Below are 7847 nucleotides of genomic sequence, written 5' to 3'. Positions count from 1 at the left end.
TGTATCAGAACAGATGCTGAGACTCATTACCAAACCTTGGGCAGAGTGCAGGGAATCATATGAAAGAAGGGGGAGTTAGTAAGACCTGGAGAGAACAGGCTATATCCACAAGGACCAAATATATCTGGGCACAGGGGTCTTTTCTGAGTCTGATTCTCTAACTAAGGACCATGCATGGATATAACCTAGAACCCCTGCTCAGACGTAGCCCAGGGCAGCTCAGCATCCAAACGGGTTCCCTAGTAAGGGGAACAGGGACTGTCTCTGATATGAACTCAGTTGCAGACTCTTTGACCCCCCCGAGGGAGGAGCAGCCCTGCTAGGTCACAAAGGAGGACACTTTGTAGCCAGTCCTGAAGATACCTGATAAGCTAGGGTCAGATGGAAGGGGAGGAGGACCTCCCCATCAGTGGACTTGGAAAGGGGCAGGGAGGAGATGAGGGAGGGACAGAGGGTAGGATTGAGAGGGAATGAGATAGGGGGATACAGCTGTGATACAAGGTAAATAACCTGTAATTAATATAAAAATAAAAATTATATAAAAAAACATTTAAAATGTATTAGTGATCCAGTTGGGTCATACTCTAATTAACAAGACCTGAACTTAAAGGCAAGGTCTACCACGTACCAGATGAATGACTGTAACACAGATCCTTAGCATTTAAAAGCTTTAGTTTTCTCCCTTTTAGAATAATATGTGTGCTCACAATATTCGATTAAATGAAGGAATGAATGGAAACCATATAACAGTCTAATCATAATAATTTTTATTTTATTATTCTTATTTTTAATGTGATTTTTAGCTCAAGTAGAATTATTTTCCTTTTCTACTCCTTTTCCTTCCCCCATACTCTCTCAGCTCTGCTCCCTCAAGCCCTTCCCACACCCCCTTTCAAGTGTATAGCCCTTGGTTGCCTCGCAGACGTTGAGAGTAGGCCCCTATTGCTGAAGATCCTGAACACTTAGAACACAAGACTCAGATAATTTGAGCTGGATCTGACATGAAAGCCTTTTTCTTTTAATCTGGCTTCCCTGGCTCCAAAAATACTGTGCAAGCTGACAAAGGAGGAAAACAATTGGACAGTCCTATGTATCTGTAATACCTTTGAATCACAAGAATGTCCCATGATGGCAAGAGATGCATAAAGATGCAAGAAGTAGTACTAATATGTCAGTGACAACAGTTGTTTAATTGAACAAGCTTATTATTGGAAGGCCCACTCAACTGGAGATAAATCGTTCCTGGTATTGGAAATCTAGCTAGCTTCCAGAGGCTGGTGAAGTCACAGACCTTAAAAAAAAGAACATCTTAAAAAATAAAAGAACATCTTAAAAAAAAAATAACCTACTACTATTACTTCGCTAGTGCAGCAAAATTCCTTACTAAATTCGAAATTTTATCTTTATACACATAGATAAGTGCTACTCCCATCCCTCAGCAAAGAAGCCTCTCTTTATAGCAAATGGAGACCAGCACATAAAAGCACATCTAGACACAATACAGAGATCAACAGATCATGGGTAATTCAGCCTGAATGAATATACCTGCAACACAGCTCCTGCATTTATGGCTTAGGGAACAATAAGAAGAGGGAGCAGAAAGATTCTAAGAGGCAGAATAATATGATGTCTGCTGTGAAACAGACTTTCTTAGAAAAGGGTGCATAAACAATGCCAGAACAATGGCAATATCAAATGGCATGTTAATATGGTAGGGGAAAATTTCACAAGGTCCCACATCTAGAAAAAGAACTACAAGACAGCTAATGACTGCTGGAAGAGAGAGAATTAGCTTCTATAAAGAATGAGTCCCATTATAGTTGTCCAGTGTAGAGTGGTCAGCAATGAGACCATTTAATCATCTACATAAAAAGAACAAAAACAGACTCAGCAAGTTACATACACACACACACACACACACACACACACACACACACACACACTGGTAATGTGATTCTGAAATGATTCTGTCCTCAACATATTTCTACCTATAGTTTGCTGATAGAGGATTGACCTGAGTTGTTATATGCTACTCATCTTCAAATCACTTTTCAGGTCTCTTCACCATGAAAAGAAATTGACAATTTGATCTTAGCTCCATGGACAATAAAAAGTAACACAATGTGACTCATAGCCAAAGGGATTTATGAATGACTGTGAGAGATAAGAAGGAATGATGGTCATATCTAAAGATGTCTAAAACTCTGGACCATTGGAGGATAAACGTTGACTTGTGTTTATTTAGTATCTTTTCTGTCCCAAGGCATCTTTAAACGTTTACAAAAAAAACTTTGTTCTTAGAATACTTTGAACTACACTGTGTGGTAGGTTCATTATTACCTACATTTAATCATTGTAAGAATTGAGGCTCAGAAGGGTCAAATAGCTTTCCAAGTTAATAATAATAACTTTCCAAGTTAATAATAGTAAAGATAATAAAAAGGAGCCTGGTTGGTTCTTAAGTTATGTCTTTTCTCAAACTCTTATTAGCTATGAGAGTGAAGACAGAGATATTTTTGTGTTGTCCCTGGAGAGAGGGAGTGTTTTACCCTGGTGAAGAGAGAGAAGCAAGTCTTTCCTCAATAACTGTAGGGATCATGAACATATTTTCCTAAACTAGTAACTGTGAAAACAGAAATGCAGTCTCTGTCGCTATTACTGGATATGCATGACAGAGGTTGGAGTAAGCTAGTGTGGGATCACTGATAGCTACAACTGAGAAAAACCTAATGAGGCTGTGTTGGAAATACTCCCAGAGTATCCTCCAAAATAAATGGTTCATGGAAATTCTCTAAACTGTGGCCTCATAAATAAAAATATTAGATATTTTAAACTGAAATAAAAGGAGCAACTAAGTTGGCAAGCTTTAGGAATGCATTCTTACAAAAAGAAGGTCCTTTCACACTGTCTAAACCATTTGCCTTAGTTTCCTCCTAAACCCTGAATGTAAGACCTTATTACTGAAGGCACAGCATGCTTATGACACAAGGCTTGGAAGAACTGAGCTGGAACAGACCTTAAATACTCCTCCCAACAGACCAGCTCTCGTAGTAATCAATGGTGTTGTGCAAATAACAAGACAGAAAAGCAATTAATAGTCTTATCCTTCCTTAAGAAAAGATACTAGGGAGCACAACAATGGCCAGCATAACAAAATAGTCCCATGGGTGAAGTAGCCATGCCTGTATCTTAGAGGTAAACAACAGACATCTAATTACAGATTAAGCTTACTCAGTAAAAGGGAATGACACCTGATACTGTTAACCTAGTCAACTACTGATGACCCGCTATGTCATACACCCTGGAAGAGAGCCTACTACTGATACTTTTCTAAACCTGCGTAATTCCTAACTGTATACTGGAAACTTAACTCCATACGTACAGATGAGCGTTTATCAAAGAAGTTTGTTTTTGCAGCAGATGAAGAACACTGTAGAAATTTATAACTTGTTAAATGCAGAGAAAAACAGACTGTGGGCTATTTTCTATTGCTGTGATAGAATTCCTATATCATCAGAGGGTTAGAGTGCATGATCATTATAACAGAGTACACGTTAGTAGGCAGACATGGCACTGAGACAGTAAGTAAGAACTTACATCTTGAGACAAAATCACAAGGCAGAGAGACTGGAATTCTAGTAACTGTTGAAAGCCCACTCCTAATAGCACACCTCTTCTAAGATCAAACTTCCTTATCCTTCCCAAACATGTCCACCAAGTGAGGACCAAGTATTCACATAAATGATTCCCAAACATGTCCACCAAGTGAGGACCAAGTATTCACATAAATGATTCCCAAACATGTCCACCAAGTGAGGACCAAGTATTCACATAAATGATTCCCAAACATGTCCACCAAGTGAGGACCAAGTATTCACATAAATGATTCCCAAACATGTCCACCAAGTGAGGACCAAGTATTCACATAAATGATTCCCAAACATGTCCACCAAGTGAGGACCAAGTATTCACATAAATGATTCCCAAACATGTCCACCAAGTGAGGACCAAGTATTCACATAAATGATTCCCAAACATGTCCACCAAGTGAGGACCAAGTATTCACATAAATGATTCCCAAACATGTCCACCAAGTGAGGACCAAGTATTCACATAAATGATTCCCAAACATGTCCACCAAGTGAGGACCAAGTATTCACATAAATGATTCCCAAACATGTCCACCAAGTGAGGACCAAGTATTCACATAAATGATTCCCAAACATGTCCACCAAGTGAGGACCAAGTATTCACATAAATGATTCCCAAACATGTCCACCAAGTGAGGACCAAGTATTCACATAAATGATTCCCAAACATGTCCACCAAGTGAGGACCAAGTATTCACATAAATGAGCCAATGGAGGCTATTCCCATCCACATAGACCACATAGACCAACTCAAACTGGCACATCAACAGTGCGGTTCCTACAAATTAGGGAAAATCGTAAAAGACAGGCAAGAAAGTTTTTAAAAGCTGTATAACTATCATGTCTGCTGCATGATAATGTCTTCTATGTGTGACAGGGGAGTGACACACATGAAATCAAAAAAAAAAATGTGGTATCCTAAACAAGACCTAAATAATAGTAAAACCAATTGACATTCCAACACATGAATGAAATTTCATGGGGTCCCTCTTTAGACAAAGAACTGCAGATGACTAACTGCTATTGAGAAAGGAATAATCCTTCTCCTCTAGAAATGCAGGTCCCTGATAAGTTATTCCTTCCCAAATTGTAAGTACATAGAAATATAAGCTACATTAAATGGACTTAGAAGGATCTGTTTACACACACAAGTGCACACACACACAACACACATGCACACACAGTGCACATAAGACAATAATTATTTAAAAAAAGAAACCATGAATTTGATAAGGAGTTGGGAGACACGGCAGGTGTTGAAGGGGAGGATAGAGAGTAAGTGATATGAACATAGTGAACATGTAGGAAATTATTTTCAAAAAATTAAAAATTTATATAAAACAAACAAAAAGGAAATGAAAGGAGCAAAACAATTACCTTGTTAAGTTAATTTAGGGCAGCCAGGCATGGTGGCACAGGCCTGTAATCCAAACATGCTCAGGGAGGCAGAAAAAGGAAGATCTCTGGGTTTGAGGCCAGCCTAAGGCTACAGAGAGAATTTCTATATTAAATTTTTTTCCCCTCAGGGCTTCATACACACTGTTTGGGTCTTAATCAAAAGGTACTGTGATGAAACCGGACATAGAGAAACAAAGTCAGTCGGTATGTACAATACTTGACCATTATTCAATAGAGATAGGGTCATGGTGCTGCCATGCAATGCCTTATTGAGAGCTCTTGTATGAAAGAGCCTACATACAAGAAAGCCAAGCTAAGGATAGGATGAGAATTAAGGAGACCAAATGTTGAAAGAACTTCTCACGCTTAAATTACACCAGAAATCAGGTCCATCCCTATATTCTATTACTGTGAAAGCCATTATGTTTTCTCTTTGAGTTAGTTATTTCATATTGGAATTATCTTTACTCATGACCAAGAGACCTGACTGATATAGAAATGAGCTCCTGCTGAATCTCCAGTAATAAAAACAAAAGCAGGCACAGAGTAGATGCTCAGAGTTATTATTGGAATGAGTGAATTACCACGCTTATCCTTGCAAACAATTAGAAATAGCAATTCACAGAACTTTCATCTCCTGATTTCTATGTCTCTTGTCTCATGGGAAAGCACGTGTATGTCTCTAGTATATAGGGAAGAATGAGTCTTTTTGTCCAATTATCTTTATATTTTTCAAGCTTATTTAAAGCATTCTGCAAAGAGTACATAGATTTTTTTTTTTAATCACAAAAGATCCACCCAATCCATCCCTCTTGCCAACTGCTTCATAGTGGAAGTTTGATATCCATTCCAGTAGGTTTCTTTTATGTGTTATATGTAGTTAAGGAAGTATCCAGTTGATGAGAATCTTTGCATGGAAAAAATATTTTGCTCTCATTAATGTAATATAAGGAATGCGAAGAGTGCAAATGGTGGGATGCGGATGGAACCGAATGAACCACACAGATCACTGCTGAAATGCCAGGATGGACCCACAGAACTCTGTCATTTTCTTCTCTTTACTTCTGTACATGTTTGATATATTAAAAACATAAAACAAAATAAAAATTTTCATTTTAAACCAAATACGTGCACAGTGTAAAGAACCAAAAAATATGAGAACAAACAAACAGGAAACTTAAACTTTCTTATTTCCAGGTTTCACAATTACTGAAATTAAGGTTATTTTCTAGTACTCTCTTTTAGAAACGTACATGTATACAGTTGACCACATACATAAATAATTTTTTCTGTGTTATTTAATGAAATTTAAAATATGCATGTATTTTTAAAATTATTTCTTAATTTTTTGCAATTATAACATTATTACATCATTTTCTTCCTCCCCTTCTGTCCTCTACATCTTCCTATAAACCCTTCCTTGCTCTCTTTCAAATCCATGGCTTTTTTTCATTACTTCTCACACACACACACACACACACACACACACACACACCTAAGTTTATAAATACAACCTGCCCAAGCTGGTGTAGTATTACTTATTTTAGGGCCGACCATTCGGTATTAACCAATCGGTGTGCTCTTCTCCAGGAAAGGCTATTTCTCCTGCTATCAGTAATCTTTAGTTGCCTAGAGCTCTTTATCTAAGGTTGAGGCTACCTGTGCTTTCCCCTCATACATGTCAGCTTGTCTATTGATGTGATGCTTGTTCAGTGCATGCTTAGACAGTCATACTGGTAAGACTTTATGAGTGTGGTGTCTGACATTCCTATAAGACAGAATCTCGCAGCAAACTCCCTGTTTCTCTGGGAGAAACATTCATCCTGACTCTTCTTCCACAGACATTCAAACTGCCAAACTGTTCAGACAATTCATTACCTAAGAATTCAATGTAAATCTTGACTTTATGTGCTTTAAAACTTCATGGAAGGGTAAGGTATAGCACAAGGGGGAAAAAAAAACAGTGCTGAGCATATATCTACGAGTGAGCTGGGTTCACTCTCAAACAGTAAGAAGGATAAAGATAAGGAAGAGAGAGAGACATTCATGGAGGAAGACCAGTTTATATCCATAGAAATACAGACATCAAATAATCATTTAGAATTCTCTGTCACTCTTATAATCAACGGTCACTTCTTATTTCTCCACCTGTCCCTCCACCATAATGCTTATATATTTGCCTAGTTGCATTGCATGCATGAGCATGAAAAACATGTAACATACAGTCTTTGTGATGAGCTTTCTGCTCTTAGTAAAATGATTTGAAACACTTTCCTTTAATAATATGCAATCCGTTTTGTTGATATGACACATTCTGTTTATTCACTGACTGACTAGCTTAAACGCATTTCAATTATCTTCACTTTTTATTGTCTTTTATTCTTTCGCAACTTCATCCGTGTGTGTTCTTGGACGGCCATACTACTTACGCTGGTAAGACTTTATGGGTGTGGTCTTGATGAGGTCTAACCATGGTCAGTATTCACAGGTAGTCTCTGTTCAGCTTACATGTACATTCATTTCTTACAGATTCCGCTTAAAAACCTCCGGCCTGTCCCTCACGAGCCCTTGCTGATGTCCTGAATACTTCTGAAAGACTGTTAACAGATGTTCAGCTCACGTGTTCCTTTCAGAACTCATTCAAAGTTTCATTGCCCAGGCTCAGTGTTCTCTTTGTCAGGTTTCAGCACAGTCCCTCATCTTGGTGCTGCTTTCCTGAGAGTATCCTTCACCAATTCTACTATGGCAGCAGAATCATTTTGCAAAGGTGTCTTCTGTTCTGCTGGCTGCCACTGCTGA

The sequence above is a fragment of the Meriones unguiculatus genome, chromosome 9, assembly GCF_030254825.1.
Source record: "Meriones unguiculatus strain TT.TT164.6M chromosome 9, Bangor_MerUng_6.1, whole genome shotgun sequence".
Lineage (NCBI taxonomy): Eukaryota > Metazoa > Chordata > Mammalia > Rodentia > Muridae > Meriones > Meriones unguiculatus.
The sequence above is the reverse complement of the archived record's forward strand: the minus strand, read 5'-3'. Positions refer to the sequence as shown.